The 23092-nt window shown below is 36.5% G+C and overlaps 1 long non-coding RNA gene across 1 annotated transcript; it reads right to left on the reverse strand.

Moving 5' to 3' along the window:
* Positions 1-21284: 21284 nt before the first annotated feature.
* Positions 21285-21728, reverse strand: LOC133743211 (uncharacterized). Its single transcript, XR_009862999.1, has 3 exons — positions 21547-21728; positions 21409-21440; positions 21285-21339 (listed from the first exon to the last, which is right to left on the reverse strand). It is a non-coding gene; the product is annotated as an uncharacterized LOC133743211 (long non-coding RNA).
* Positions 21729-23092: the final 1364 nt, after the last annotated feature.

Raw genomic sequence — 23092 nt, forward strand, 5'->3', positions numbered from 1 at the left:
TACTCTTTTCGATGGGAGAAAAGGCAGCCCAAAAGAGCATATTAGTCGATTTATCGACGCTCTCGGCCCTCATGCTAGCAATCATAATCTCAGGCTGAGGGAATTTTCCAAAAATGATAATTGGTATATTGATGATAATTACAATTCAGAATATTACAAGATATATAGGAAATCAATCTACCTTCTATGGTATGGAATAATCTAGATCCTAAGTATTATCACAAAAATAAATTACAACGATTGACAAAATGTGAAGGGAAATAATTAGCATTTACACCTAAATCTTTCCATATCATGAGAGATTCTCAACAAGGCCTGGTTTTTTTCGACAAATAAGGGTAGGCCTGGTTACTTTCTTCGTCGTAGCCTAAAGATTCTTATGATGATGACTTTTTTGACTTCATTTACTTCTCTCAATTTACTTCTCCATCCACTCTCGAACCTAACCAGTCCCTTCAAATCAAAACATCAATAAACTTCTCTTCCAAAGCCACTGCAACAAGCTTTATGGGAAAATCTCCAAAAGATCTAATGGCTTACCTCATTCTGCTGCTTCTGCTGCTGTCTCCTATCCCTTCATTCAGCTATTTCTCCTTTCCCATCATATCATTTGATGTATTCTCCTCTCTTCTAAACTCATCTTATCTTATGACTTCTTCTTCTTCTTCTACGTTAACATCTCATGTCGATCCAAATTACTCGAGAGTGTTCTGAATGTTGTCCAACATCACGCAATGCATACTATATTACGAGAACATTCCCCAACTGAGTGACATTGTCCCTCAGTTTCGACGGATACAGGTTCAGGTTAAAGTTCTGCAGGAAACAGGCCTACTTCATGAAGAGCAGCTCACCCGACACGAAGCGGCGATCTTGAGGATCAACGAGGATGCAAATCGAAGAATGGAGGTGCAGAATCTTCAAATCGCTAGTCTGCAACTCATCCAGCAGTAATTAAAGCAAATGGTAAGCTCCCGTTCCTGGTTTTGGGTGTTTGGGTGTTTGGGTGTTTTGTGAATTTGTGTTTGGCTGGCTCCGATGGAGAAGAAGATTTGTGTTTGGGTTTTGAATTGAAGTTTGACATGCGTTGTGTTTGATTTTCTACAACTCATGCAAATGTTAAGCTCCAGATCTTGGTTTTGGGTGGTTCGGTGTTTTGTGAATTTGTGTTTGGGTGGCTCCGATGAAGAAGAAGATTTGTGTTTGGGTTTTGAATTGAAATTTGACATGCATTTTTTTTTTTGAAGTAAAGTACTGGAATTTTTATTCAAAGATTAACAATTAGGATTACAATCTTGTGAAACAAGGTCAACAATACAGGGTGGAGGAGCTCCCTGCCAAGTTGCTTGTCGTAAACTTTCAAAAGCAAGATTAGCAAGTTTATGTGCAACCCTATTACAAGACCTGGGTGCAAATTTGATCAATACACCCGGCAAGGCACACAATTCCTGTTGAATATCAAGCACAATGATGCTCGTTATTGAGAGATTCAATGCAGTACCTGTGATATCTTGAACTGCCACTAGACAATCTGTTTCAACTATGACATTCTGAATCTGCAGATTCTTGATGAACTGCAACCCTTCTTTAATGGCCAACAGTTCAACTTGTTGTGCTGAGTTTACATGAAACACCGGCTTTGAGAAAGCAGCTTGAAAGGCTCCATTTGAGTATCTTAAAACTCCTCCAGTTCCACCATATGATTCTTGCAGGATAAATGCTCCATCAACATTTAGCTTAGGAGTTGCAGCAGCCTGCCATTTCTTAGTAGTTTTTGGGGCTGCTAAAGTAGTACTCATTCTAGCTTTGTGAAATTCTTCAAGCCATGTAAAGCATCCCAGCAGAATGTCATTTGCTGACTGCACTTTGCCTTCCCACAATTTGTTATTTCGACTTTTCGATAAACCCCATATAATCATGAGCAGTTTAGCAAAAACATCAGCATTGAGATTAAGAGACTGCTTAAGCATCCACTCTTTAAAATCTATGTTTGGCAGAATAGTGTGCTTCAAAGAACAGGGTTGACCTGAAAGTAACTTAAGGGCAACTGGACACTTACAAAAAATGTGTGCTGAAGTTTCCACCTTATGATTGCATAGGAGACATCCAACTTCTCCTACATAACCCTTTCGGACAAGTTGCTCTCTTGTAGGTAATAGGTTGTTACATGCCTATTTGACATGCATTGTGTTTGGGTTTTGTATTGAAATTTGAGTTGATTTCCTTTCTATACTTTTGCTGTTTGGCAGATATTCGGAACAATGATTTTAGAATGTTTGATTTAATTTTGTGAGTGACATGCATTTTAATGTTTTAATTTTGTTCTCTTTTTTGGCAGATAATTCCTAGGGGACAAGAGGAGAGGAGCGAGGAGAGGAGCTAGGAGCTATGAGTTTAAGTTTGTTTTTTCTTTGGTTTGATTTTATTCGGAACAATGATGCTTTTAAGTTTGTTTTCGTTTATTTGTTTTTACTCGGATTTGTAATATATTGGTACAATGTTCGGAAAAAGAATTAGGATCTACTGCTTGTTTTTATTCAGATTTGTAATATTGGTACAATGATGCTAAGGTTCAAAAAAAGAAAAAAAGAATTACTTGAAAACTAGCTAGCATCACCCAATCCATATTGGTATGCTAACTCGAGAGCTTTGGGTTTCAGGAATTTGATTACCAAATTTTAACAAGCTTATTAGAACCATATTCCTCCTAATCACAATGCAAAATTCAAAACCCTTTGATGGAATCATCATCAACATCGTCGTCATCATCAACATCTTCATCATCCCGATGTTATGTAAGATTTAGAAATTAGAGACATCATCGACATCGTCATCATCATCTTCATCGTCACGATGTTTTGTAAGATTTAAGAATTAGAGACATTCTCTAGCCACTCCCACATTTGAACAAGTGGACTTATCATTATGTGTGTGCCTTTGAATTGATTGGTGATACCGAGTTTATATTTGATGTTATTTATATTTACCACAACATCAAATATAAATTCGGTATCACCAATTAATTCAAAGGCACACACATAATTCAGAGGTGTTCACTTGTTCACTATTCATCATGAATTTTGTGATAATCCATTTTTGTCATGGATGAAATCATCATCAACGTCGTTGTCATCATCATCATCAATTTCTCAACTACATTAAGTCTCTACCTCTAATTTGGCTTTTTTCATAGATATAATGGATTATCCTATGGTAAAGTATGATAAACTAACATATTACGGTGGTTGAACTGTTATACTAAGTGATGATGATGACGATGAGAAGAAGAAAATGTGTAATGATAACCAGAAAAATATTATGATATTTTTTTATGTTGTTGTATTGTGGACATCTTTGAATAACCTATTGCAACACTCATGGTTGATGATGATAATGATAAGATTTCATCCATAGCATTTATTATGTTAGATGATGATGATGATAATATATACTTTCATTCATAACATTTATTTCACCGTGTCCGAAAATAATTTATGAAAACGAGAACAACAAAAATGCATCTAGTACTCAAGCATTTGAACAGGATACACGTAAGGGATATTCTGATTCTGGTTAAAATATCTTGTCTAAGAATATTTTTATACAAAGGGATATCGATAAAAATATAAAACTAAAAAAAACACGTCCCTCAATAATTATGAAGTTTATTGAGGGTAAATAAATATCAAACTTTAACAATTTATATTTGCAAAAACAGGCAAGTTATATAAAAAAATTTCTCAAAGATGTGAACAAGATGAAAGTGAAACAAGAGAAAGTAAGAAATAAATGGGAATATGATGTAAACGTTAGAAAGTGGATGTGCGTTGCTACACCATTGACTGACAAAGAAAAAGAGGCCAGGAAGTGGATTTGGGATAAGAAGATAGGCAAAGACAGTTATGATCTTGGCGAAGATAATTAGTGCCCACAGCAAAGACCCTCATCGTAAGTACCTCATCTTTATTTCCTCTTTGTTGTGATAAAAATAATCAATAATTTCGGCTGTTGACAGTAAAATGGTGGCAAATGGCGAGAAACTGAGCACAGAAAAGGCCAACAACATGAGGCAAAGAATCCTTGAGAGGTTCGCCAAACATAAAGCAACGTGGACCATTGAAAAGTAAAATAATAAAAATGAGGAAAAGAATCCTCGAGATGATGTACAAATGGACTAAGTATTGTAAATAAAGTGACATTGAATTGACTCAAGTAAGCTTTGGTGGATTTGGAAGTCATGTTAAAGCAGAAGATCTTGCAAACTTCTTGGAAGCTGAAATTGGGCTGGTAGATAGGTGTCGGCTGAAAACTTATTTGACCTCTCTAGAGTAAATAAAGTGATACTGAACTGACTCAAGTGAGCTTTGGTGGATTTGAAAGTCATGTTAAAGCAGAAGATCTTGTAAACTTCTTAGAAGCTGAAATTGGGCTGGTAGATAGATGTTGGCTGAAAACTTATTTGACCCTTTAGAGCCTGTTCCGAATTTTGAGCTCATTGATACTGCAAATATTGAAACAACAGATAAATATAAAAAGGTTGAGCCACATGCATTTGTGCATTTTCTTTCGCCTGTGTCAGTGACCAATGCTATGGATGCTGCTGGGCGCTGTCAACTCTTTTTCAACAACCAAGCACTGAAAGTAAGTTTGGGCTCTGAGAGGAGGAAGAACGAAGCAATCAAGATAGCTGATGTGCGTTTTGAGATTGGAAATTTAGTTTGTCTGGCTGAGTTCTTTGTTGCTTTGAGGGGACCACCTGATGGAGTTGATTTTCTTATGGATTGTTTTGATGGTACAATGAAATTTTATTTTCGAAGAGATGCTACATTTTCATTTAAAGGGCAGAATAAGCATGCTGTGACTGATCTATGTCCAAACATGCTGAAGGACTCTCCTCAGGACAGTGGGATTTTTGTTCTAGGACAATTAGTTTTTTTGCTATGAAAAGGTGGCATTCATGTCATTGCCTTGATCTATGTCCAAAGCAATATGGCATTCAGGATTAACCGGAAAAAAAAAGTCCCGCTTGTAACAAAAAAAAAAAATCTGAATCTGACATTGAGAGCTCAAATATAACCATTAAAAAACAAAAATCTTGATGGCGCGAAACAAAGCTTCGAGATTTTGTGATGCAGTGAAGATCAGTCTTGTTCACAGCATTTTGTGCACTCACATTCGACCCCCACAGCTAGGTTTCTGGCCTTTGGCTCACAAGCAAGAAGGTACTTGCTAATCAAAAATTAAGTACCATGAGATTCATCACCAGTATGAGTGATGAGGCCCTTGTTAGGATCTAAGGTAGAGGTTGAGTAGGATAGCTAAAAGATGAAATCTGGAACCTTAAAGCTAGAAAGAACCAAGTTTTGATAAAGCTGTTTCTAATGAACTTCCAGAACTGAAGACTTACATTAGCTACAACCCCCTTAAATAACTCAGACTCAACTACTCGTAATTAATGCATCTAAACTCCAGAACCCCCTCTAGGAAACTCTAGACTCTAGAAGAACTCTTGGGTTTTCTCCAAAGTAGTTATTGACGGCTTCAATGATAAACAAGTAAAGAAATTGAGAACTTTACCAATCCTTGCAGTTTTTACACTGCACCATAAGTCGATCTGGGTTATTCGGCATCTTACAATGACAAAAGATGCAAAAAAGTATACATAAATAAAATAAAATCTTTGAAATTTTGTAACACTACACTTCAATAATTCAATTAAAACAAAAGCAAAGCCACGTACACATCAACATCTGCATCTTCAACCTTCTTAGCCACATGGTCGTATGTATATCTAGTGAAGAAAACATTCTCATCTCAATCGGGTAATTCTGTGTAGCTTTTAAAAAAGCGGACACTACAAGTGTCAAGAATGCTGTCAGCTGGGACATCATAATCATAATGATTAGACTTATAGAGCTCATTCTTTCCGTTGAAGGATACACGCTTCATTTAAGTATCCTCAGGCCTATAGAACCACTGCACTTTCAGATGCACTTCTCGAGATACATCTCCACACCTGATATATATTTGATGAATCCGAGCAATATATGGAATTTTACCACGTTCAGCCTTCAACAGCACATAATCCCCAACTGAACAACCATTTGAGAAACCCATTACTCTCCCAACACAGTCGATAAAATTCTTCTTTTTTATTTTTCTTCAAAAAGTTAAAGAAAAGAATATATATGTACACAGGGCCCTTCCACTAAGAAAAGAATATATACATACATATACATACCTTTAACCGTCACTTCAGAGTCAGGGACAGTGTACTGCTTTGCATATCGTTTTTTTCCTCTTTCAGTCATGTTGAGAGGGGGACAGGTTAAGGACAGAGAAGGCAATTGAGTAATATCCAAAGAACCTCCAAATTCAAACAACAAATGAGAATAGGTTGATTAGGCCATACCCAAATGCCTATTAATCAAATGTTTCAAACTTCATGCCTGGTTGATATCACAAAACCAGTTCACAATTCACAGTTCAATTAGAATTCACTAAGTAGCAATACTTTCTTATCTAAAGAACAACAAGAGAAATGTCTCTAATTCCTAAATCCTACAAAATATCGTGATGATGACGACGACTATGTTGACGATACACAGGAAAATCAAATATAAACTCGATATTATCAATCAATTCAAAGGCACACGCATAATTCATAGGTGTTCACCATTTATCATGAATTTGCGATCATCCATTCTTGTCATGGATGAAATCATCATCAACATCGTCGTCATCATCATCATCATCATCTTCATCATCCCGATGTTTTGTAAGATTTAGAAATTAGAGACATCATCAACATCGTCATCATCATATTCATCGTCACGATGTTTTGTAAGATTTAAGAATTAGAGACATTCTCCACTCACTTCCACATTTGAACAAGTGGACTTATCTGAATTATGTGTGTGCCTTTGAATTGATTGGTGATACCGAATTTATATTTGATGTTCAAGTGTTGTGGTAAATATAAACTCGGTATCATCAATTAATTCAAAGGCACACACATAATTCAGAGGTGTTCACTTGTTCACTATTCATCATGAATTTTGTGATCATCCATTCTTGTCATTGATGAAATCATCATCAACGTCGTTGTCATCATCATCATCAATTTCTCAACTACATTGAGTCTCTACCTCTAATTTGGCTTTTTTCATAGATATAATGGATTATCTTATGCTAAAGTATGATAAACTAACATATTACGGTGGTTGAACTGTTATACTAAGTGATGATGATGACGATGAGAAGAAGAAAATGTGTAATGATGACCAGAAAAATATTATGATATTTTTTTATGTTGTGGTATTGTGGACATCTTTGAATGACATATTGCTACACTCATGGTTGATTATGATAATGATGAGATTTCATCCATAACATTTATTATGTTGGATGATGATGATGGTGATAATATGTACTTTCATTCATAACATTTATTTCACCCTGTCCGAAAATAATTTTTGAAAATGAAAACGACAAAAATGCATCCAATACTCAAGCATTTGAACAAGATACGCGTAAGAGATATTCTGATTCCGGTTAGAATATCTTGTCTAAGAATATTTTTATACAAAGGGATATCGATAAAAATATAAAACTAAAAAAACACGTCCCTCAATAATTATGAAGTTTATTGAGGGTAAATAAATATCAAACTTTAACAATTTATATTTGCAAAAACAGGCAAGTTATATAAAAAAAAATTCTCGAAGATGTTAACAAGATGAAAGTGAAACAAGAGGAAGTAAGAAATAAATAAGAATATGATGTAAACGTTAGAAAGTGGGTGTGTGTTGCTACACCATTGACGGACAATGAAAAAGAGGTCAGGAAGTGGATTTGGGATATGGAGATAGGCAAAGACAGCTATGATCTTGGCGAAGATAATGAGTGCCCATAGCAAAGACCCTCATCGTAAGTACCTCATCTTTATTTCCTCTTTGTTGTGATAAAAATAATCAATAATTTCGGCTGTTGACAGTAAAATTGTATTTATAGTTGAATTTATTTATTTGATAAAACATATTGTACTACATGTCTATTTGATTTGATACATATAGGTGAAATGGTATTGCTTGGTATAATATGAACATATGTTTGATACTTATGTGGAAGATGTAGTTAGTGTTCTCAGTTTATTGAGGGTCAGTAATGACTAAATTGTATTCATTTCCAAAGTTTTTAGTTTTATTCAGGCAAAGTAATAACATAATTCAATTATTGTTTTACATAGATGATTCTGGGCCTTTTGTACTGCACTTCATAGAGAGCCTCGCAAATGGCGAGAAACTGAGCACAGAAAAGGCCAACAACATGAGGCAAAGAATCCTTGAGAGTTTCGCCAAACATGAAGCAGCGTGGACCATTGAAAAGTAAAATAATAAAAAGGAGGCAAAGAATCCTCGAGAGGATGTACAAATGGACTAAGTATTGTAAATAAAGTGACACTGAACTGACTCAAGTGAGCTTTGGTGGATTTGGAAGTCATGTTAAAGCAGAAGATCTTGTAAACTTCTTGGAAGCTGAAATTAGGCTGGTAGATAGGTGTCGGCTGAAAACTTATTTGACCTCTCTAGAGTCTATTCCGAATTTTGAGCTGATTGATACTGCAAATATTGAAACAACAGATCAATATAAAAAGGTTGAGCCACATGCATTTGTGCATTTTCTTTCGCCTGTGTCAGTGACCAATGTTATGGATGCTGCTGGGTGCTGTCAACTCTTTTTCAACAACCAAGCACTGAAAGTAAGTTTGGGCTCTGAGAGGAGGAAGAACGAAGCAATCAAGATAGCTGATGTGCGTTTTGAGAATGGAAATTTAGTTTGCCCATGAGTTCTTTGTTGCTTGGAGGGGACCACCTTATGGAGTTGATTTTGTTGTGGATTGTTTTTATGGTACAATGAAATTTTATTTTCGAAGAGATGCTACATTTTCATTTAAAGGGCAGAATAAGCATGATGTGACTGATCTATGTCCAAACTTGCTGAAGGACTCTCCTCAGGACAGTCGGATTTTTGTTCTAGGACAATTAGTCTTTTGCTATGAAAAGGTGGCATTCATGTCATTGCCCTGATCTATGTCCAAAGCAATATGGCATTCAGGATTAACCGAAAAAAAAAAAGGACCCGCTTGTAACCAAAAAATAAATAAATCTGAATCTGACATTGAGAGCTCAAATATAACCATTAAAAAATAAAAATCTTGATGGCGCGAAACAAAGCTTCGAGATTTTGTGATGCAGTGAAGATCAGTCTTAGATTATGTTTTAGAAAACTTTTTTTTTCTTTTGGCAAAAGAAATCATGTTATAAATGTGAAAGAACAGTTGGGGATTTGACTTTGACTTGGTTAGTTTTACATGATAATTGAGCAATAAAACCTGCATGAAGCAATGATATATATAAACCTGTCTGAGGCTTTGTTTCTCACTGAGTCCTCTTTTGTTATAATTCGTTTTCAACTTCCATGTCTTCACAAGCTTTGACTCTCACTGAGTCTTCTTATGTTATCATTCGTTTTCAACTTCCATGCCACCATTGTGAAGAGGGATTATATCAATAATTTGATTCGATCGGAGCTTATAATACGTATTGGGCTTGCATTATTTTTGTTTGGAATGGGAGGAATAGGAATAAAAAATAATAGGGTTGATTAATTACCTTAACCCTATTACTTTTTTTCCCATTCCTTCCGTTCCAAACATAGCATAATATGTATCATAGTATCTGATGCTTAGCATGACATGCTTGCCTTGAAATCAAACTCATAAGACCATAACAGTTTCGATGAACAGTCACTCACTTTTGACAGTTTTACGACATATTCATGAACCTTCCATTTTGTTACAACTTGATGATCAGTTATACATTCTATTTTAATGTATTTAAATTTAAACTAGTGTCTGGTTTCAATCCTAAATTAGGAGTTTAGGACATATCATTTTCAAATCCTCGGATTGATGGTGATAATGAATTCAATAACTGTGATATCCAAACCTGGAATGGGTGATAATGCTTGATCTTTGATCCTTGATTATTAACTTTTTCTTCAGAAAAGTTTGAATTTGAGTTCTATAGCTTCTGTTTGAACTCTTGGTAATGGTGAATTACTGAATTTGTGATCTTTGCATTTTGTGTTCTATTGTAAATGGAGGTTTTACTATTTTAGTGTTCTACTTGAATGAATGAATGAATGTAGACTTGTTTGAATTTAATTTTTGGTTGTTTCAAAGGCATCGATTAATTAGAGTTTGTTTCGTTGAATTGTTCAAATCTCAAGCTGAAGGTTTGAAGAGGTCAATTTGTAGAATTGGAGGAAAACTTTAGAATTGTTGGTTTTGGGTGTCTGTTAGTTTTGCATTCTTGCAGGTAATGAATGAGTTTAAAGAAGAATGCAGTTTCCATTTCTTTTTCTGGCTTTTGCTTTTCCCTTTGTGTTTCCTTGTCTGTACACACGCTCCTTCCAAAATGAGTAACCATGATGAATGATATGGATTGAAATTGATATGGAACTTTAGGCAATAATTCAAATAGCTTTCTTTCCTTTTGGACTGAGACTAATTCAAATAGTTTTATTTCCTTTTAGAAGTTGGAGTCTATGGTTGTTAGATAGACTCTCTCCGAAATCTAAGTCTTTCTTATTTTTCTTTTCTTTTCGGGATCTAAGTTTTTCTCCTAATCTCTTTTGTCCTTATTTTTTGTAATGGTGATACTGAGAATGCAAGAAATGAGCAAATGAAAGGGTTTCCTTGAATTTCTTTGAGCGATTTAAACTGGCATTGCATCACTGAACTTTTACCTTTTTTTTCTTTTGGCGTTCAAGTAGCTGCACGCTATAGCCATGAAACTTTGATCCAATTTCTCATGTTTCTCATCTAGGCTGCCTATAATGAAGAAGAAAAAAAATGATGCGAAAAACAAAAGTTTGGAAGTGGAAGTGCAAGCATTGAGTGAGAACTTCAGAAAACTGGAAGTGGAAAATGGTGAAACTGAAAAATGTGCAAATGAAGCGAAAGAAAGTGAAATAGAAAAGGATACCAATGCCGTGAACTGTTAAACTTAAGCTGACAAGTATAATACACCTCTTAATGAGAGGAACATAATGCGATTGAGAAAGCATTTTCTTCACAGTAATGCCTATGTTGTTTCCTGCTAAGTTAGTATATTTGAAACTCTAATATTCTCTGGGTTCCTCCATGCAGCGAGGTCCTGGTAACTGATAAGCACTTAAACATAGAAATCACTGGTAAAGATTTGTAGTGCCTTAAACAACGCATATGGTTAGACGATGAGGTGATTTTAGATCACAATCTATCAAATTAATATGGATTATTATTATTAATAACAACAAAAATGTGTCTTTCTTCGATACATACATTTTGTTCTTTGTAGTGAGATACTTAAACAGTTGGTGTTATTAATTGATCCATGTACACTTCTTTTCTCTAGGTCATAAACGCCTACTTTCAGTTGCGGAAAAAGAGAGAGAAAAGAGATCCTAATAAGTACACCATCGAGCTATTATCACTTGTATTAGCTACTATAATCATCAATAAAGCTAATTAAGCACCTTTTATTGCTGTTTGACATAGGCTTGATAGGACACAGATATCGGCATGAACTAGTTGGAGTCCTTGTGAGGCTCTCAACAAACTTTTCTTTGGAACTACTTCTCGATGTTGTTTCCCCACCATACAATCGGTGCACAACTTTGATGGAGCTTTAAGCACTGGTAGGTCTTTCACCATCTTCTTATAGAGCAGAGTCCTCAAACCTTTAAAACTGAGGTGGCCATATCTGCAGTGCCACAAGTGTGTGTTTGTGATGACCTGGATTTTCATTATGTAATTTTGGTAATTTATAATGGACCTATTGTACGAATATTTGTTGTTGTGCTTTATTCGTAAGTCGTATGTGAAGTGGAATGGTTTTCGTTCGTATAATTATTCGAATTTCACAGTTTAGGGGGTCGTGTGAAGTTTGACTTTTTGTACGTTGGGATTCTCAAGAAACTTCCTTCACAAAAGTTATAGAGCGCGTCGATACGAGTTCGTGGACATGCGGAACGTGGGAATCGAAGTTCGTATGAGAAAGATATGGCTATTGGAAGAAGTTTCCGTTTTAGTATAAATAGAGAAAATCAGAAATTATTTTCATAATTTCAGTTTCCATTTCCGGAAACCTTTTTTTTTTCTCTCTCGGTCGATACCTTCACTATCTGAGTTTTCCGTCTGACCCGACCCGACTTTTCCGGCGAACTGCGGCGGTCTCTGGCGACGAAAACTCTCCAGATCAGTTCGCCTCCTCCGTCTGGTCGTCCCTCTGGTGTCATCTAGCTCCGATTCTCCTCCACGGCGGCGCTGCAAGGCGGTGCAGTTGGGTGTTTTTGGACCCAATTGGTTTTCTGGCTTCCAACGTCGGCGGCGCTTCAACCTTGGCCTGGAGAGTTCGCAGCAGGCTCCTTGTGCGATCTGTGGTGGTTGTTTGGAAGGATTTACGTGAAAACTCGATCAACTCAGTTTGGATTACTGTTCACGGCTTGTGAGGTAGTTTTCGATCCCTTAGGGTTGTTTTCTGACTTCGAGCTAGTTATGAGATTTCACAAGCATTCTTAGATGAAGCTTTTTGATGTTGGGAGTTTTGTGAAATAATGAGTTTTGGCCGGCGGCGGTGCGCCTCCGTCTGTGGAGGCGTTCCGGCGGTGTTCCGGCCATCTAAGGGACTGTTTCTAGTATTATATGTCTTCTACTCGTTGATACGAGCGTTTCGATATATAATATGCAAGTTTTGGAGTTCGAATGAATTTGTTATGATTTTTATCGTTTCATATCGGTGAATTTATTCGATCCGTGAGGATTTGAGTATCCGATCGACTTGTGGTTTGGACACATCGATCGTGGAAGTGTTCCGGAGACCTTGGGAGGTCTTGGATATGGTTTCGCCTCGATTGGCGCCACTTTGGGGATTTTAGTTCAAAACAGGGGTTTCGGACTTAAATCAAATGTGAATCATTACTAAGTGGAAACCGTATGTGATTAGGTACTTGACGAAGTATTTGGACGGTTATTCCTTGGTTTGACTACTTATTCTGCATTGAAGACGCAGCAGGAGTTTCGAGGTGAGTAAATCTCACAAAGATCTTTATGAACAGAAGTACCATTATTGTTTTGGCGTTAATTAATTAACTGCAAACTATAGTTGGTATTAGTAGGCATTCCTGAGCGAATGACTACGTATATATATATTTACGCGAAATATATATATTCTTGTGGATGGTATTTGATGAATAATATGCATGATGATGCTTATATTATTGTTGAATGTGACTTTTCATGGAAACAATATTGTAGAAAAAGATGTTTTCTATTGTTTGAAAAGTATTGAATTGATGTTACATTTTTGAGTCAAGTGTGACTCATTTAAATGTATTGGTGTTTGTACCAAGGGTCACAGATGGTGAGCAGGGATAAGGAAAGCCGAAATTAGATGTTAGTAACGTTTTAGGTCAGGTGTGACTTACTTAACGTTCGACTTGAGACCAGACGGGGTCTGAAGGTCATATGTCACAGATGGTGACAGGTTGCAGATGGCGACCTTGATGTTTGATTTCATGATCAGACGGTGTCTGAAATCATATGTCACAGATGGTGACCAAGGCAGGAAATAGGTAATCACGTCCTTGGTAGGACGAGTGATTACGATTTCAATAGAGCTCTAGCCTGTCTGCCATGATAGTTTATGGGAGTAACGGTCGAGGTTGCTGGAGACGCATAGGTATGTAGTTTAAAGGAGAGTTCCGATGGTATTCTTCTTTAATTGTCTAGATGAGACTTGAATTGTTACTTGATGGTTAAGTTAGCAAATAGAACATTGTCACGGCGGTGACTCATGTTGTCCTTTCTGTGGAAAGGATATGGAATGTTAGAAGGAATCATGGTTGCATGTGTTCCTTAAGTAGATTGATGTGAGTTGTTGATTGATGTTCATGAGTTACTCATACGGGCTTGTAAAAGCTTACCGGCTTTGTTGTTTGGCAACCCCGGTGCACCATTCAAACGGTGTAGGGGTTAATCCTGCAGGTCAGGAAAATCGTGGCTGAAGCTGAGGTAGCTTGTTGGCAGCAGAACGGGTAGGAAGCAAATTGTGTTGGCTTTGCCAGTATACGACTTCCGCTATGTAGTAAGCTCTGAGGAGCATTTACGTTTTATTTTGTGATGACAATTTAATTCGTAAATTTGTTTAATATATAACTCTATGGAGCGAGTGTGTATTAACTTGGATTGGTTCAGGGCATCAGTATATACTTGTTTAAGGGAAAGATGTTCCAGGTATTTGTATTGATGACTGAACGTTCATGCATGTATAATTATGGGATTATATATATCGATTGTACTGTGTAGAAAATCAGGGGCGTGACAGTGTTGTCTTCTGACACTGTTTGGAAAAATTTTGAGGTTTGAGATAACACTGAAGCAAGCATAACAAACATCTTATTGGCTGACATCTTAGTTTGCATGATTAAACCGTACCGCTTCTCAGATGGTAGAGCTTGCACAGTCCATGCTGAAATAGGATAACTAAACCCCTTCTCTTGTAATTGACCGATGCTCAAAAGATTATTCTTTAACTCAGGTATGTAATAATCCTCAGTAATTACTTGAGTTATCCCACTGACTTGCAGCCTGACATTTCTTCTCCCCATGACCATCATCTTCGAATTGTCTCCAAGCCTCACCGACTGCCTGAACTTCTTATCAAGATCTGTAAACCATTGCTTGTTACCACACATGTGGTTGCAGCATTCATAGTGAAGAAACCATACGTTCTCTCTTGTTGAATTATTCATCTCCATATACGAAATCAATAAGATCTCTTCTTCATCATCTAGTTCTGCATAATTCTCTCTTTTCTCCCAACTAGGGCTTTTGAAAGTGCTCTAGTTTGTGGCACTTGTAACATTCTACTAGAGCTTTGTTGAAGGGCTACCATCCTCTGCCCCAACCTCTTCCTCTAAAACCTCCACGAGCTCCTCCTCTTCCTTCAAACTTGTATTCATCTCTTCCTCCAACTCTCTCTGCATTAGTGACTTTCAAAGCATGTTCATCTTCTCTGTGACCTTGCATTCTCTGTTCGTGCACTAGCAAACTGCTTTGCAGCTCATCGATGGTCATGGTAGCTAGATTGTTGGACTCTTCAATTGAACACACCACATAATCGAACCTTGTGGTCATCGATCTCAGGATTTTTCAACAATCACAATCTCTTCCATCTTCTCAAGGTGCGCCTTCATCTTGTTTGCAATAGTGAGCGTTCTGGCAAAGTACTCAGCAGTAGTTTCACCTTCTTTCATCTAAAGGATCTCAAACTCCCTTCGAAGAGCCTGCAATTGAGCACGCTTAACCTTGGTAGATCCTTGATGTTTCTGCCCTATAGAGTCCTTTATGTTTTTTGCTGTCTCCTTGTTGAGAATTGTCTCTATGATGATTCTATCTATAGCTTGGAAAAGATAGTTTTTCACCTTTAAATCCTTCAACCTTTGCTCTTCGATGGCCTTTCGTGGAGTCTCGGTTGGTTCAGCTCCTTGTGCTGCTGCAGGAATCCCATTCTCCACCAAACTCCAATATTCTTTTGATCTGAGGAAATTTTCCATAAGTATGGCCCAATGGTCGTAATGACCATCACTCCTTTTGAGTCTTTTGTTTTGTTTTTGAGTCTTAGGACCGCCCTTTCAACTGTCTAGGATGATTCTATATCTCTGAAAGCATGGCTAAAAGATGATCACAACATTAAGATGATGTTTGTTATTTTTCTTTGGTTAAATAAGATGTATATGTGATATATAACTGTGTAGTGGATATGGATTTGTTAACATGGTACAGATTATGAGCATGCTAAAACAAGTTTTGATTCAAAATAACCCTCGTAAGAATTTGAGCCATGTACCTTTTTGTTTGGAGTGAAAATGTCATACATGCTTATGTATATATTCTTATTTTTCTTGGCGATGCTTAGTTGATCTCATTATCTTTCATTTGATTGATTACATGTCATAGCTCTTTAATGGACTAGAGAATGCTAGAATTCACTTTTATACTTGTTGAAACTTTTGTCAATATATATCCCTGATTTCGGAAATGATTGAAGGCACTTTAGGATTTTACCACCATTGCCAAATAAGCCTGTGTCCCGAATTGTGCCCATCGTGGGACTCCCCTAGTTTAACCCCTTTGAGCCTACATTTTTAGCCTTTTCTTTCATCACCCTAAATTTCCTTAACCCTTAACCTTAGTATAGTTACATCCTTACCCTTTGTTCTAAAGACTTAGTGGAGCTAAACTTGAGACTTTGCAAAGGAAGAAGACGTCAAGGATGATTTTGAAGACATGAAGAAACTCAAGTGTGGGGGTAGACTTGTCCATGAGAAAATTGTATATGTAAATGCCGTGAAAAAACAAAAAGAAAAAAAAATGAAAAAAAATTTGAAAGGAAAAAAATTTGTGTACGGCAAAAGAAAAAAATAAAGAAAAAGATGTGTTTATTGTTTATGTTTATGGATTTTAGTCCCCTATACTTTGTGGATTTGGAGTTTGTTTTGAAGTGAAGGCCCATTCAAGAAAAATTTGGTCTTTGTCCAATTCATAATGAAGCCTCTATGGATGCATGACGTTGAAGACATGGTGGATAGTCTCTCTACACCAACAAGGGCTCTACTTTGTTTTTAGAACACTTTTGTGATTTCCTTAGCCATTCGTTTCTTTAACCTTAAGCCTTGGTCTCATTACAACCCTTTTATAAGACCTTTTTTATCCTTAAGATGGGGTGGCCTTTGATCTGTGGAGATGAGTTTATAACTGTTAAACTTATGGCTTGGGTTCATTCGTGCATGTAATTGATATCCTTCATGAGATCTTTTAAAAAATTGATATATGTGCTTTTCGTTTGTCATATGTGAGCTTTTCGCAAAAATATATATCATCTCTCACATATACTTGAGTGAATAAGAAACTTTTAAGCATGAACCTTGAATTCTGAGAGAAGAAAGAGTGTATATCCTTTGTAAGGTGAATCATTACTTCTATATGCATGCTAAGCTCCAACCACTCACCATTGTTGCTCCCAAGTCCTACATGTTTATATGTTGTGTATATCTTTTATTTAACTCTCGAAAAATACATGATTAATTTTTGGTTGAGTGTTATTCTTGATGACATGTAAGTATGAGATTTCTGAGACAATATGTTGAAGGGCATTAGAGTCATTAACTTAATATAACGTTTTAGAGTCTTTGTTTTGTTTGTGATTTTCGTTTGTCTTTATTTTTGTTTATTTTGTTTTCGTTGGTTTTTATGTTTAGTGTTTTGTTGAGTCTTAGTTAGTTTTTGTTTTGTGTGATTTTGCTAATGGACTAGCAAAAAGCTAAGTGTGGGGGTGTGATTGGACTAATATTTTCTATGTTTTTAGTATCATTTTCCCTACATTTTACTTAGTTATTCTCTTAACAATATCATTTCTGACTTAGTTTTGTGTTTTTAGGTAGAAATGAGCTTCAAACGCAAGAAATGAGCTAAAAAGAGCTGGAAATGAAGGCAATGAAAAAATGAGGAGCAGAAATGACAAAGAAATGGAGAAATGAAGTTTTCTCAGTCCTACCAAGAAAAAGAATCCCAGTTGAACCAAACAATTTCTTCACACAACTACCCAAAATGGAGGTGTGGTGCTCTTGATGATGATTCCTTGAAGCTTGAGTGAGTCCTTTAAATTCCTAAAATAAAACTAAAGAAAATGTCTCTCCTCTCTTTTTTTTTTTTTTTTTGAATTATTTTTTCTTCTTCTTTTTCTCTCTCTCATCCATTTCTAACTCCTTGTATTTTCAAGCATTTGCACCCAAAATTATGCATAATTGCATTCTACTCTTTCTTGACTTTGACCGTGGTTGACCATGTCAATAATTTCGTCTTTTTGTCAGTAATTCCAATTGCCGCCATTTTCACACGACTTCTTCCGAAATCTACAACTCTACTTATTGCCTACAAACAAATAAAATTAGATTAATTACATAATAATTAACTTGAGGATTAACTTATTTATAGTGTTTTAGATATAATTACATGCATAAAAATGCATGTAATCACACTGCTTGTTTTCACCTTTGCAAGCTTAGCTTGCCACTCCACACACTTCTGTACAATCTGTCCAACCTACAGTTCCAACTTACCATGAAACACATCATTCTTACATTTCCAAATCCACCAACTAATCAACCCAAATAACAAATGATTTCCAAGTCACATTGATTTCTAACGGCAGCCACATGAAGCACAAGATCAACAATCAAATTAACTAAGTGCTATGAAATATTAATGCACTTTCATTAAGCTCAAATTTAACTATATGGCATGTAATAATTCTCACAAGTCTCACACTTTGCTTCTCAAATTTCAATGCATTGCAATGATAAGTATAGGTGCAATAAACAACAAAAGCCACAATAAAACACAACAGAACACAAGGCTTCTTTGCTGTTGGAAGCATTACCTGTATTTGACAAGAAGTCAAGAATCATCTGTTCAAGGCTTGCATCAATGTTTGGGATTGTTAACACCATGTTTGGTTTTTGTGAATTGTAAGCACTGTTTGCTTTGTTTGACAACCAATGCATACTAGAACCATCAAAATCAAGTTTGACATATATGAATTGATTAGTATGTCATTATACTAATATCATTTCTTATTCTTACTAGAATACATCTCCACTAAGTTTGTCATCATAGTTACTCTGTATTTGAACATATCACTCATTTCCAAGTGCTCTGCAATCGGCTTATTATTGATGAGTTGGTCAACATAATAGACATGCAATTTAGACCGCACAACTCCTGCATAAATAAAAATGTCTATTTTAAGCTTCTATCTTATTGAGAAAGTTATCAAAGCAGTATAATAGTTGAAGTACATTACTTACATGTCATCCAATTGTCGTGCACATTTACATCACTATTGATTGGAAACTTAAATTTATGTCATCCAGGAGTTTAGAGTTAATAACTATAATTAGAGTATTATTTTATTAAAAAAAAAAAGATGTAGTAACAGAAATATAGTAACAGGTACTACCACTTCCTTAATAGCTCCCGTCACTATTTATTGTTAAGCAGTAACAACATTCTTTTGTATTAACAGCAACGTACAAATAAAATAATTTTTACCAATAGGAGCTCGATACGTCGTAGACGTACCGTAGACCTACCAACTTAATACTACAAGGCCTTATGAAAATGCAAATTTTAGAAAATAGTAGACAAAGAAAACTTTTAAGAAAGGACTTTCAATCAACAACCCAATATTCAAATTAACAAGTCTGGAAATGCTTCAAAATAAAGTGAGCAAGTGCACTGTGACGCCTTAAGGCTTACATCATAACCGAAATGAAAAGAGTTCAACAACAACAATAAATCAAAGGGTGAGGCGCGCTCCCAGGTAGGCGGACCTCACAGAGTTCAACATTGAAAGAAAAGCGAGTAAATCGATAGAGTATCAAAAGGGAAGAACTTCAAGCGATAGAGACAGCAACACACGGACTCAGCCATCGACCCACTTCTAGTCCAGATCTTTCAAAGTGACCTCGTTGTAACCTGAAATGTAGGGGTGAGCATTTCGTCCTCGCTAGCCCAATAGGGGCCGAACCAACCTTAGTTAGGTTTGAAAACTAATAGGTAAAACATAGTTACTAGAATATAGATTGCGCGCATTTGTAAAATCGAGTAAAACAAATGCAAACAAAAACAATCATCTTTGTTCTTTTTCAGGAAATCATATGCAGCATGCTTCACACAACTTGGAGCTCCGAGATACTTACCTGCCGACTAAACTAAAATAAATCGGTGACTGACCCGGTTCGTCATCCTTCGAGAACCGGCCAACTACTTTGTAGTCCTTGTGACTACAAGTAGCGAAAGTGTCTATTTCCTGGCCCTGAGTCTCCTATGACTGGTTCATTGTCGGTACCCACCCTTCCTCGACAAACATAGGAGCACATCCCCCTCCGGAGGTTCACGGTTATCGACACCGTGGGATCCCTAGGAATCAACGCGTCTAGGTCCCATTCACTTTCAGGTCACAAGCACAAACATACAAAGGGTACAGTATCTCAACATGCAAGTCTAGCCTCGGTTTTCGCAATCAACAATTATCAGTTATGAAAACACAGGTATCACGAGGCATCGACTAATGAACAACCAAAAACGTACTTGCAGGCAACATAATATTATACTAGAGTATTCCACGTATATCGAAAAGCCTCTACCAAGGAATGGACAGCTCACCCAACCTGGAAATGCCGGCATATTCCACACTCTAGTGCTTTCCGCTTAAGCTTCCTTAACGATCGTGTTTCTTGAACCATTACTTAGTTTGTAAGTAATTATCCAGGTAAACATCATGATCAACTCTAAGTCGCGCATACTAAATCCCTTTTATTTCAACGAGGCCATTCATTATTTCTTTCAACTTTTACCAATTTGGGAAACTAACTTCTTTCTTAAAAAGGAAAACGTCCTTATCGCTCCGCTATCGCTCCGCTAAAGTATCGCCAATCCGAGCGACCAAAGTCGAGTCGATCCTCTCGTTTTACTAGGTCGGTCAACCTTGGTCAACTCTTGGAGTTGACTTTTGACATTTGACTTTGACTTTTGACTTTTGACCAAGTATTCCTTTATCTACCATTATTTCTTATTTATTAAAAATAAATAAGTGAATAATTATAAATAAACTTTTACTTTTACTTTTACCCATTTACTCCTCCTTTTTCATTTTTTTACTTTTACCGTGATTTTTACCTCCACACTTTCACTTTTACCTTTTTACCTCCTTTTCTACCGAATTTACCTTTACTTTCACCTTCTTCACTTTTTACCACTTTACCACGGTAAAAACTCATTTAACTCAACTTTTACTCATTTTATTTATTTTCTTTTTCTTCCAAAAACAAAGACATTTCTTTTCTTCTTCCTTTTCTTTTTCTTCCAAAAACAAAGACATTTCTTTTCTTCTTCCTTTTCTTTTTCTTTTGGCCAAAATTACACAACAACAATCACTAAACTCCTCAACACAAAATTCCAACACTTTGAAAACTAGGCTAATAAAATACTACTAATTAAACCCTCCTCAAAGATCTAATTTTCACAATTTTTCCAACAACAATAATAGCTCAACAAAAATCAAAATCAACCAAACAAATTTCAAAAATTCTAGGGTTTGTCCAAAACCCATTCCTTACCCTTTCTTCTTCAAAACCCACGGCCTATTCCTCCTCCTTGGCCTTCTTCACCTACAAATCCGTCCAACATCAATATCACAACCAAAATCTCGAAACAAGGTTGCATGGATAGATCCTTACCACAAATCCTTGCCAAACCCGTAGCCTAGCCTCTTGATTTAGGGAAAATCGGGTTCATGCATCAAAATCAAAAACTCGGATTTAGGAAGAAATAGGTATAGATCGGATGAATAGAGGCTAGTTTAGGAGGAAGATTACCTTGATTTGAACTTGGAATGAAGAAATCACAAAATCCCCCAAATTGGCTTCGGGTTCTAGGGTTTTTGGAGGATTAAATGACCAAATTTCATGATTTTGGTTGGAGAAATGGGAAGAGGTAATGAAGAGGAGAAAATCTGAAAATTTTGGTGAAGATTGGGGTTCCGGCGACGGTGGCGGCGTCCGGCGGCTTCCGGAGAGAGAGAGAGAGAGAGAGAGAGAGAGAGAAGTGAGAAATGTGATGTGTGGTGGCTAGGGTTTCATGTCATGAGCCCTTATATACCTCTCTCTAAATTTAATTGTGTAAAGTCTAATTTACCCCTCTTTTTGGGCCAAGTGGGCTTGGGCTGCTCCATTTTCATTTTTCTTTTAATTTCCCTCAAGCTCATTCCAAAAATACACTTCAAACATCCTTATTTCTCCGACACTTCACCGAATCCTTTCAGGAAAATTTTCCGGGCTTGTCCTAAGCCTCGATACTTTAAAAATAGTTTCCTAGACCCAAATTGGATTTTTTTCTAAATTCTTAATCCTTTAAAATGGCCTCATAACCTAAGCGCGAATACTTCTGTACCTTATGAATATGTAGTTTCATACATTATGCGACAAATTAAAATAAATAAGAAAACGTACGGGGGTCTACATATGCGACATAGACTAACAGTGCAACTAATCACAAATATTAACGACAAATATATATATATATGTGTGTGTGATCACTATTGAGATCCAAATCTCCACAAAACAATCATTTAATCCTACATATTACTACACGCAATTCACTTGGAGAACATCCCATCGTCTGGTATTCAGTGACCTCGATTTGGACTTCTCTCAAAGGCCATGTTTAGTTTCGAGTTTCTTTTCTCAAGCTTGGTATTTTTTCCTTCTTCAGCGCCGCCTGCTATAAAAACAACTGATAGAAATTGATAGGGTTGTGGCAGATCAATGGAGGGGATTTGTGGCAGTTTTCTGTTGCAATGGACTCCGAACTGTTTTCAAATAACCCTCCACAATCACCTTTTCTACTAACCTTTAGATCCTATCTCCCCCTGGTTTGCCAATTGGCGAGCTAAACCATGGAGGCGTCGATGGCGATGAGATAACAAATAGGGCACCTAAAATTTTTTTCTCGAACATATAAGTTATTGTACTGCACTACCTCTAGATAAAAAAATTATTACTGACCTCTGACCTGATACTCTTTTTTTGGTGTGACTGATTCTATCAGTGCGTGGTTACATGCTCTGTTAAAGGCTCCCAAGTGGGCAGAAGAATCTCTGCAGTTGTGGCTGTCTTGGTAATGTATATGGGGTCCGAGTATGTTCTTAGGGAAGGAAGAGGATAATTGTCAATGGATGTGGGTCAGAAGAAAAGGAAAAATCAAGATTCTTGTGCGGAGCACGTGAGAAGAGAAAAGGAAGAAAATAAATGGTGCACTGCACCCTTCATTCATCAATCAAGGAGATAAATGGATGACATCATGCTAATGTAACATTTTTTTTTTTTAAATCTCTCTCTTTTTCTTTTTCTTTCTTTCTTCCTT

This window comes from Rosa rugosa, chromosome 4, assembly GCF_958449725.1.
Source record: "Rosa rugosa chromosome 4, drRosRugo1.1, whole genome shotgun sequence".
Taxonomy (NCBI): Eukaryota; Viridiplantae; Streptophyta; class Magnoliopsida; order Rosales; family Rosaceae; genus Rosa; species Rosa rugosa.